Source organism: Melozone crissalis, unplaced genomic scaffold (genome assembly GCF_028551555.1).
Source record: "Melozone crissalis strain CALT ecotype California unplaced genomic scaffold, PUWL_Pcris_2 ptg000017l_1, whole genome shotgun sequence".
Classification (NCBI taxonomy): Eukaryota; Metazoa; Chordata; class Aves; order Passeriformes; family Passerellidae; genus Melozone; species Melozone crissalis.
This window is the reverse complement of record NW_026535795.1, coordinates 6,012,067-6,021,120: the sequence shown is the minus strand read 5'-3', so window position 1 is coordinate 6,021,120 and position 9,054 is coordinate 6,012,067.

The window sequence follows — 9,054 nt, the reverse complement described above, 5'->3', positions numbered from 1 at the left end:
CTGTCCCTAGAAGTAATGCTGGAAACCCCCAGCAGAACCAGGAAAGCAGGTTTGGAGACAGAGCCGTGCAGGGTGAATTTGTGGGGCCAGGCAGAAGGTGAAAGGGGTTTTGTGTTACTGAGACTCTCATGCCTTGTCCCACAAAGAAATCCCAATATCTGTAAAGTGAGGCTCTGGTCACTCCTGAGTTCTCTCATCCCAGAGAGAATGGCACAGTTCAGAGACATGAAGGTGGAAGGGAAAAAGCAAAAAAGCTACATTTTGCCTCCAGTTTCAAGTTTCCCAAGAAAAAGAATAAATATTTCATTACTCCTTTTGCTTAAAATAAAATGCTGTGAGTCAGAGAGAAACTGGCAGCCAGATCAAGTGGGCAATGCTGAAAGATGCAGCTGGCTGTCTTCAAGCTGAAATGCCATGGCATAAAGTGACTGATAAAGGATACTGGAGTCGAACTGACAAGTGCCCATTCAAGAACACTTAGCTGAAAGCTCAAAGTGCTGCAATCTCTGTTTATAATATGATTATAAGGGAATGGGCAAACCCCTGGGAAATCTTTGCATGCACGTGCTAGGCAAGGGCAAGAGAGGAGCTGCTTTTTGTCTGGCCTCTGGTTCATCATACAGAAGGAAAAAAAGCTAAAAGTTAATTTTATGTTGTTGGATAATTCCTCCTCCTTCTCATCTCAGTGTTTTCACTTGAAGGCATCACCTTGGAGGCAGAGATTCAGCCCAAAGCCTGGGCAGCTCATCAGCATCTCTGTTTGTGGAAGAGCAGACACAGACACGGCCCCTCTCCCGCGGCGGTGCTGAGTCATTATTTTGGCACAAAGGATCTGCTCTGCAAAAGCAAAACGGGTCTCAGAGGGGCATTTTTCCGTGCTTTATCACACACAGCACTCGTACAGACATGCGTGTAAACAGAAAGGCAGAGCAGGTCCCAGCAGGGGCCGAGAGGAAGCAGAACAAAAGCTCAGACGCCAGAAAGGGTTTGGAGTGATGGGGAATGAAAGGAAGGACAATGCGAGGTGGGGAGAGGGAAGGAGGAGGGCAAATGTTGGGAAAGGTGGAAATAAAAGAAAGGGGAGGGAAGGGAAGGCGAGAGAAAAAGAGATTGCAGAGTGGTTATGAGAAGGGCTGTGCTGGGAGGCAGCAGCAGGACACGGAGTTCAGCTGGACAGGTCCGAGCTCCCTGGAGGCTCTGCCCAGCTGGTCCGCAGGTAAAACCAGGGTTCAGCGATGTGCTGGGCTCAGGGAGGTGCTGCTTCAGGGCTGAGCACAGATCCCACCTCCTTCCAAAGCAGGGATAGAGCAGGACACCCTCCCTGTCCAGGCACACAGGGGGATGGAAGGAAACCCTTGGGGTGGTTGAGCCTCCTCTGCCCTCAGAAGTGTCAGGAGAATCGTTTTGCAGAGGACACCTTTCCCCGCCAAGTTTCCACATTCCCCAGGACACATTCCCTGTCTTTCAGCCTCTGAGGCATGGCTAAATAACAGAGGTGTTTTCCCTCACCTGCATGCTCTCCAGTCCCTGCAATAGGCTCAGCCCATGTTACATTATGCAGCAGCATAAAACTGTTATTTTGTACTGAATGGAAATGAGATTCCTGGATTATGCATGGAGAGATAACTAAAAGAGAAGAGCCTGGATGAAGAGCAGGGACAGGCTGTGTGCTGCTCTCAGGGCAAGGTGTCAGACTCAAGGTCAGTAAATCAATCACCATCCAGGGGACAGGAAAGAAATCAGACAATGCAGAATCTCTCTGACATGCAGATCCTAAGCACAGCCTTCTGGCATGGCTCCAGCGACAGAAATAAAGGGTTTCATCCCCTGTGGCACCATTGCTGCTGCTGCTTTCAGCACCTGGGCAATTCTTCTTCCCAAAGTGAGGACAGCTTTCATAATCCATTATTGCACTTGCTTGAACTTCTTGCCCATCCATCACACATGCCAGCACTCACAGCAATGTGGACCTCACACTTCACATCCCTCAGATGTGTCCTTCCCCTCACAGGGCTCACTTGCCCTCAGGTTTCTGTCCACAGAATGTCAGCTCCATAAATTATGATTTCCAAGTGAGAGCTTGGGGCTGCTGAGAGAGCCCAGCAGCTCTCTCTTCCACCCTCTTCCTTCAGCACTGTGTAAATCTAACTTTCACCTGACAACTGGAAAAATAATAACCCACCACTGCCTTCTGGTTTATACCAAGATTAGAGTTGAAGTATTTTATCAACATGAATTCTGTCTAACATCTGTATTTATTTTAAATCCCAACCTGCCTGCCTTCTCCTAAGAATAGCTGCTGTCAACCCTGCTAATTGTATGTGCAAATGGACCCAAAAATCCCCCTCAAATATATAAAAATCAGCAGGTACAGTGTTTGTGGGGATCTGTGGAGCCATCCAGGTAAAATACATGGGGGATTTATCACCCAAGTGTATGTAGTTATATAAAACTGTGCAACTCCTTCGTGCCCCATGGAAACACTATTGTATTGGCAGGGAGGAATGATGCATCTGACCCCATGGTCTCAGAAGGCTAATTATTATTTAAGATACTATAAGATACTTTATTTTTGAAGTATTTAAGATACTTTATTATTTTAAGATATTATATTATATTAAAAAATACTATACTAAACTGAAGAATACAGAAAAGATACTTAATGCTAAAAGATAATAATGAAAACTTGTGACTCTTTCCAGAGTCTCAACACAGCTTGGCACCATTGGCCGAAAAGTCAAAACAACTCACAGCAGAATGCAATGAAACAATCACCTGTGGGTAAACAATCTCCAAACACATTCCACACGTGAGCACAACACAGGAGAAGCAAATGAGATAAGAATTGTTTTCCTTTTCTCTGAGGCTTCTCAGATTCCCAGGAGAAAAATCCTGGGTGAAGGGACTTTTTTCAGAGAATGTGAATGCCACAGAACACAATTCATAAAACTGTGTCAGTGCAGGGAGGCTCCAGCTAAAATGTGATTAACCATCTTCCCTGAGTCAATTCTGTTATTTCAACGCATCCCTGCCGCTCTTCAGTGTGAGCCTTGAAGAAAAACAAGTTGTTGTAAGGAATGGCTGTCCAGGGGAAGAGGGGAAACATCTTCATTTGCTGCCAGAACAGATTTGCTGCCCAGCGCACTGCCAGGGCTCAGCTGGGCACCTGCAGAGGGACACAGCCATCTCTCCAGCTGCTGGGACCAAGGGGCTTCTCCTGCTCATGGAGAGTTAGAGAGGGCAATGCCAGCCTGGCGAGCAGGTGGAGCAAAGCCAAGGGAGTCCTGTTCAGGCTCTTTCAGGGCTTAGTTGAGTTTTACGCTCTCCACATCTCTCATCATATTGGTTTCTTTCTGTGCAAAGGAAAAGCGGAATTTGTTTTCCAGGTGCCATGGGAAGAGTGTTGTTCCAGCAAAGCCCATGCTGGTTTGTGGTTCAGGGTGAGATCCCAAAAAATGAAAACCTCAACTGCATTTCCAGCTCAAACAGCACCTTGCTCTCCTTCCCTATTTTGTTTGCCCTTGATCAAAGTCAAGCCTTTGTTAAGAGCTGACATGAGTGTCTGAGAGCTACCACAACTTTCATTTTCCACAATGAATAATGGTAAGTAATTAATATTTGACCATGGGACTACTTGCTTCACAATCTGAAATTTTTTAAGCTGTCAGTCAAAAACCGTATTTGTAATGGGCTTAACACTTCCTTCCTCAGCAATTCCAAGAGGGAAACCCTGGATAAATGTGCACTGTTATGTCTAAAAATGTGACACAAGAGTGATATGAAAATAAGGATCCAGCAATCCTCTGGGTGTGTGAGAAATCCTAAATGTTGCTGTGCAGGAAAAGGGTTCCCATCCCACTGGGAGCTGGTGCCTGTTCACTGACACCTGCAAATGCTCAGGGGAACAGGGGGCAACATCAGGGATCCACACATTGTGATGAAGAGCAGATTTGGGGTTGCTTCACCACTCCCCATACACTCCCTCCTCTCCTCCATGCCTCACCAAAGTGACCCCTTCAGCCTTCAGGATCTTGTTATTTCCTGTTAGAAAGGTTTGGAAATAAATAACCCTTTGCACTCCCTCCTCCCCTTGTCCCCTCCTGCACATCTTGAAAGACAAGGCGGCACAAATTGCCAGAAAAAGTGGCTGCAGAGCAGGCGAGCCACATCTAATGACACCACTCAGCCCCTAAATGGTTGTCACTCCCATTATGGAATTAGTCCTGACAAGGAGTCATTCTCCCTGCAGTAAACACAGGCAGGGAGTGCAGCAGGCTGCTCCCAGCTTTATTCCTCTGCTGGTGCTGCTGAAGCTGATGTTTGGCACTTCCATGAAATTTTCCATATGTGTTAACAACCCCCCGGTACTCAATTCCTGCTGAGCCACAAGGACAGAGGTCCAGACTGCTCTTTCCTGCCACAGACAGGATGGTATTCACTCATTTCTTTGAAGTGCACACCAAAAGGATAATTATTTATCATCTTGGTACACCTATCTTTCTTTCATGCATTCCTGGAAACCTCAGTGCTTTCTTCTGCCTCACCTCTGAGGCTTCAGGTTGTCCTGACCCACCAGAACAGGGGCACCTGCATCTCTGTGAATCACCTTCCTCTTGTTTCATTTGTAGCAAACAACAAATTGGAAACACAGGTTCCAAGGGGAAAAAAAAGAAAAGAGAGAAGCCTCTGACTAGGTACTATCAATAAGGAACTTGGAATATGGAACATCCACAGTGTTAGGTTTTGTCTTTGCAGCTTTTTCCTGTTTTCACTTCATGACCTTAAAGCTGTTGTTCCCCATGAAATTTCCATTTTCTAGTCTCTTCCTTTCTCTCTTGTTTTTTATTTTGTCTTTCAATTGAGAAGTGAAGAGAAAGAGAATAGAGCTAGGTTTATCAGGAAGCTTAGCTTGATCTCCTGCCTGACTCCTAACGTGTTGAAAGGGGAGGAAAGGGTGGGAGCAGCTCATTGCTATGCTGTTGTTGCATGCCAAGGAATGGCTGATGAATACATAAAATGGCCCATCCCTGCAGGGCAAGGTTATCTCCCTGCTGCTGACCCTCAGTGAATTCCCCTGCTGAAGACAGCCAACTGCTCCACTGAGCAGGAGGAGGAATTAGGAATCCTCTTCTGCTCAGCCTGAGCAAACAGCTCCAATCCGAGGGTGGTCCTCTCTCTGAAACGCCCCAGGCTTTGCAAACAAATGCAACATACAGAAATCACATTGCTCTGCTTCATGACATCCCGAAGCAACAAGGTATGAGAGTTAATAACCCTAAAAAACTCCTCTCCACGTGAATCTCTCTGTGCTAACAAAGCTTTGTTAGCCCTATTAATAATAATTTGCATAGACTCAGTGAATTCCCTCTTGTTAAAACCTTTCTTGTCTCCTGTTTCCTCTTTTAAGAGGTGGAGAGTTACCCTCAGACTCTGTTCTGCAGCGCATCCTGTGCAGAGGTGATCCTCAAAACTTTAAATCCACTCCAGACTAAGCGTGGATGTGGGTTTATCCAGGCAGAGGCTGTCAAGCAGCCCTGCTAATTGTTTCCATCATTTCTGAAGTGTTAGGTTTTGAATTTGTACCATGCTGCAAAATTCAGGTGGGTTGGTCACAGGGCTGTGAAGTGAGAAACCACCCATGGCTGGGTCCTTGTGCACATCCCACCATCCCTGCCCTGTCTGAGCACTTCTGCCTCCCAGCACATTGTATTTAATAGTACCAAGATAAAAGATTTTTTGCTCTGCTATGTGGAGAGAGCTGATGGTCTCTGTTGAAAGCTGAAAAATGCTCTTTTTGGAGTCTTTTCCTGGCCATTTGCAATTTTAAATGTCATGAGGAAGGGAGCAGATGAAGCAGTTTCCATCCATCATTTGCCAGAATGTGTAACCAGCACCAGATAGGAATCATTCATCTGATGTACAAGAACCAAATTTAACACAGCCCTGGAAGACTTCATGGCATTGATTTCTTCTGGTCTGGGATGATCCAAATCTGTTATTGACAGGCTGGGCTTTGCAAAGCTGATCCACACAAACAAAACAAGGGATTGCATTGGCTTCTTGAGCTCCTGAGAAAACTCTGGAAGAATCAGACATGGCTTTGAAGTTTGGCTCCACTTTGTTTGTCCCCAATCCCATTTGGTTCCTTTTGAAGTTTCCTCTCATTGTTCCTCATTGATCAGCGACTGACAATAAAAAAGCAATATGTAAAAATATAAAATTATACATGAGGGGTTTATATTAACTTATATGTGTATTTATCTATATATTTGTATATAAAATATGTATTTATATATAAATATATGGGTATTTTAAGTAAGGCTTTAAAGAGTTCCTACTGCCTGCCTGAAAATCAAAAGATGTTTAGGAAAAATGCAAAATTATAATTTCTTGTGACAGTAAAGTTATGTTTATTTAACCTATTCCCTGTGCTGGCTTTCAAGTCTTATCCTGAAGAAAATGTTTTGCCTGTGCTTTATCATATTTTCACAACTTGGACTTTAAAGAAAATGATCATCCCTGAGCTATTTTTTTTTCAGATCTTCAGAAACTTTAAATAGCATTTTCTGCCTTCATCACAAAACCAGTTAAGCACTATCTGACTAAATGCGTGAGCAGAAATATCATTTTGTTCAAGCTTTTAAGCTCTCCTTGTCAACAAATGATTTGAGCATCTCTGCAGAGTGTACTGTCACTTCTCTGCCATCTGTCATCCATCACTTTTTCTCTCTTTTTCCCCAAGGAGAAATGTCAATCGCTGATTTATATTTCATGTTTTCCTTTACAAAAGAAAATCCTGTTAGGATACAAATAAATTTTGTAGCTCTTACTCAACTTCTCAGAGGCCATTAATTGTTCTCTTCCAGGCACTATGTAATTCCTTCCTACTGACATATTCTGGTTTTCTCCCTTTTTTATAATTTTATTTTAGGAAGCCATATCTTCGGTTCACTTGAAAGTAAGGAAAGCATAAACAAGTTTCAGCAAAAGTACTAATTGTTTGTTGATATTGCTGGGAAGATGGGGAGTCAAAGGTCTGTGGATTATTCTAAATTAGAGGAGACAAACATTAGTATAATTTCTCATGTCTGGGATAGCCTCAGACTCACAAGATTTGCTTTTGGAAAAAATATTTTAAATCACCCTTGGCAAACCATTTCCAATCAGCTCTCACACACTCTGGGATAAGAGATGGCACATGGGCAGACCAGAACAGCTGATGTGTTCAGACAGAGACAGAATTAAGATTCCCTTTTGATTTTAAATCTAAGGAAGAAGGAAGAGAAGAGATGGTTTTACTGCAGTATATTTAAATTAAACCATTTACATCCATTTAAATCCACTGTCTGTCCACTCTGTATAAGACTAAGTAGGAAAATGCTGATTTTCTACACATGGCAAACCATTGTTAATTTTGAACCAGAGGACCTGTTCATCAGTTTTTGGCTCATTTTGGTGATGGCGTTTGACCTTCCCTTCTCCTTGGATGGTCCTGATGAGCTTCCCTGTATGTGGCTCGGAGCCCTGTGGGACAAGCAGTGACAGAGGAAAAGGCACCTGGTGCCAGAGGGAAGCACCACAGGGGATTCTACTGGAGAGGCAGAGAGAGGCCAGACTCAGGGGAAGGGTTGGAAACCTCTCTGAACCTCTCCATGCTTTTACTGCCCTGGAACTGTGTGGGCACTGGGGGAATCTCAGATGCAGGAGATGCTTTTCCAGCAAGGCCACCCCACTGCAGGGACCATGGAGAAGGAAAGCCAGGCTGGTGGTGGCCTGTGGTGGACTTTTCCCTTTCAGAGATATAAGGCAGGGTTTGGAAACTGCCAGAAATTTTGCTCCCAGTTTATACTGCACTCAAAGGAAGATTTACGCTTCTGAGACAATAAAGTTTTGGACACAGCTGGTAAAGAACTCAATTTGAAAACTGTAATGGTTGCCATGTGTTTATTTCTTCTCCATCTGCTTTTGATAACTTCTCTCTAGCTCTGGAGAGTCTTCAGCTAATGGGTAGGATTTTCACTTTAGCTTAGAAAAGCTGGTGATTTCAAGATTTAATTAAAAGTAGCACTTGTAATGATTTAACAAGTGGCCCCCATTGCACAGGGAGGTACTCACACCAAACCACTGCTGTAGGGGAAATGGTGCTGCTCCAGCTTTGGGAAGAGCCCTGGCTTGGATCAGCAGCTCTGGTTGGGGCTACAGGGTGAAATGGACACTCAGGGGTGATTATTTACAGCCTCCCTCCCCTACCTCACATTTCTACCTTGCTTGAAAAACACTGTTTTATCTTCTGTTTAAATGCTGTAAAGAGAAGCTCAGTCCCTGGGGAAGCTCTGGTAAGCTCCATTTGGATCCCCATGGTGGAATTCAGTAGGAAAGGGTCACCCAAGGCCCCGTGCCCCTCACAGCCCTTCCATGAGCATTTTCCCATTAAACCAGGAGCACTGTGGTGAATTGTGCAATTGGATTTTTGAGCCAAGCGTCTTCAGTACAAACAGGGGCAATGCAAAGCTAAATAACAGATGAATAATTTCAACAGAAGAATGTAACACATTGCCCAGGGGAGCCTGGTGATGTCATTTACCTCATTTCCCCTGTGCCTGAGATGATGTGCTGCCTCCAGCAAAAGGTGAAAGTCTGCTCACCCCTCCGCATCCCTGTGCGCCACAAATTAGATCCAGATGAAGCTGACTTTGATTTAAACACCCTTGCAGGAGGAACATCGGCAAGCTAATTAAACTTGCAGCAGTTCACCTTTGTGAGAGCTTAATTAGCTGAGATACTGCCTTCTCTATATTTATCTTGTGTGTCTTGCAGAGATGTGTGTTGAGAGGGGGGTTGATTTGTGGGTTGTGTAACCAGGAGTGTGCATAAGCTCTTCAGTTCATCTCCCTGCAATGCTGGGTGTGGGGTGGTGGAGGATCAAGGGTTAATTCTTTTTTTTTTTGCATGGAAGCTGAATATTCAAAGTCCCTGAGTGTTTTCAGAGGCACAAGTGCCATAATTTTAAACTGAGTTGCACCATGAGGTGTGTCAGTCACTCCCAGTGCTTGA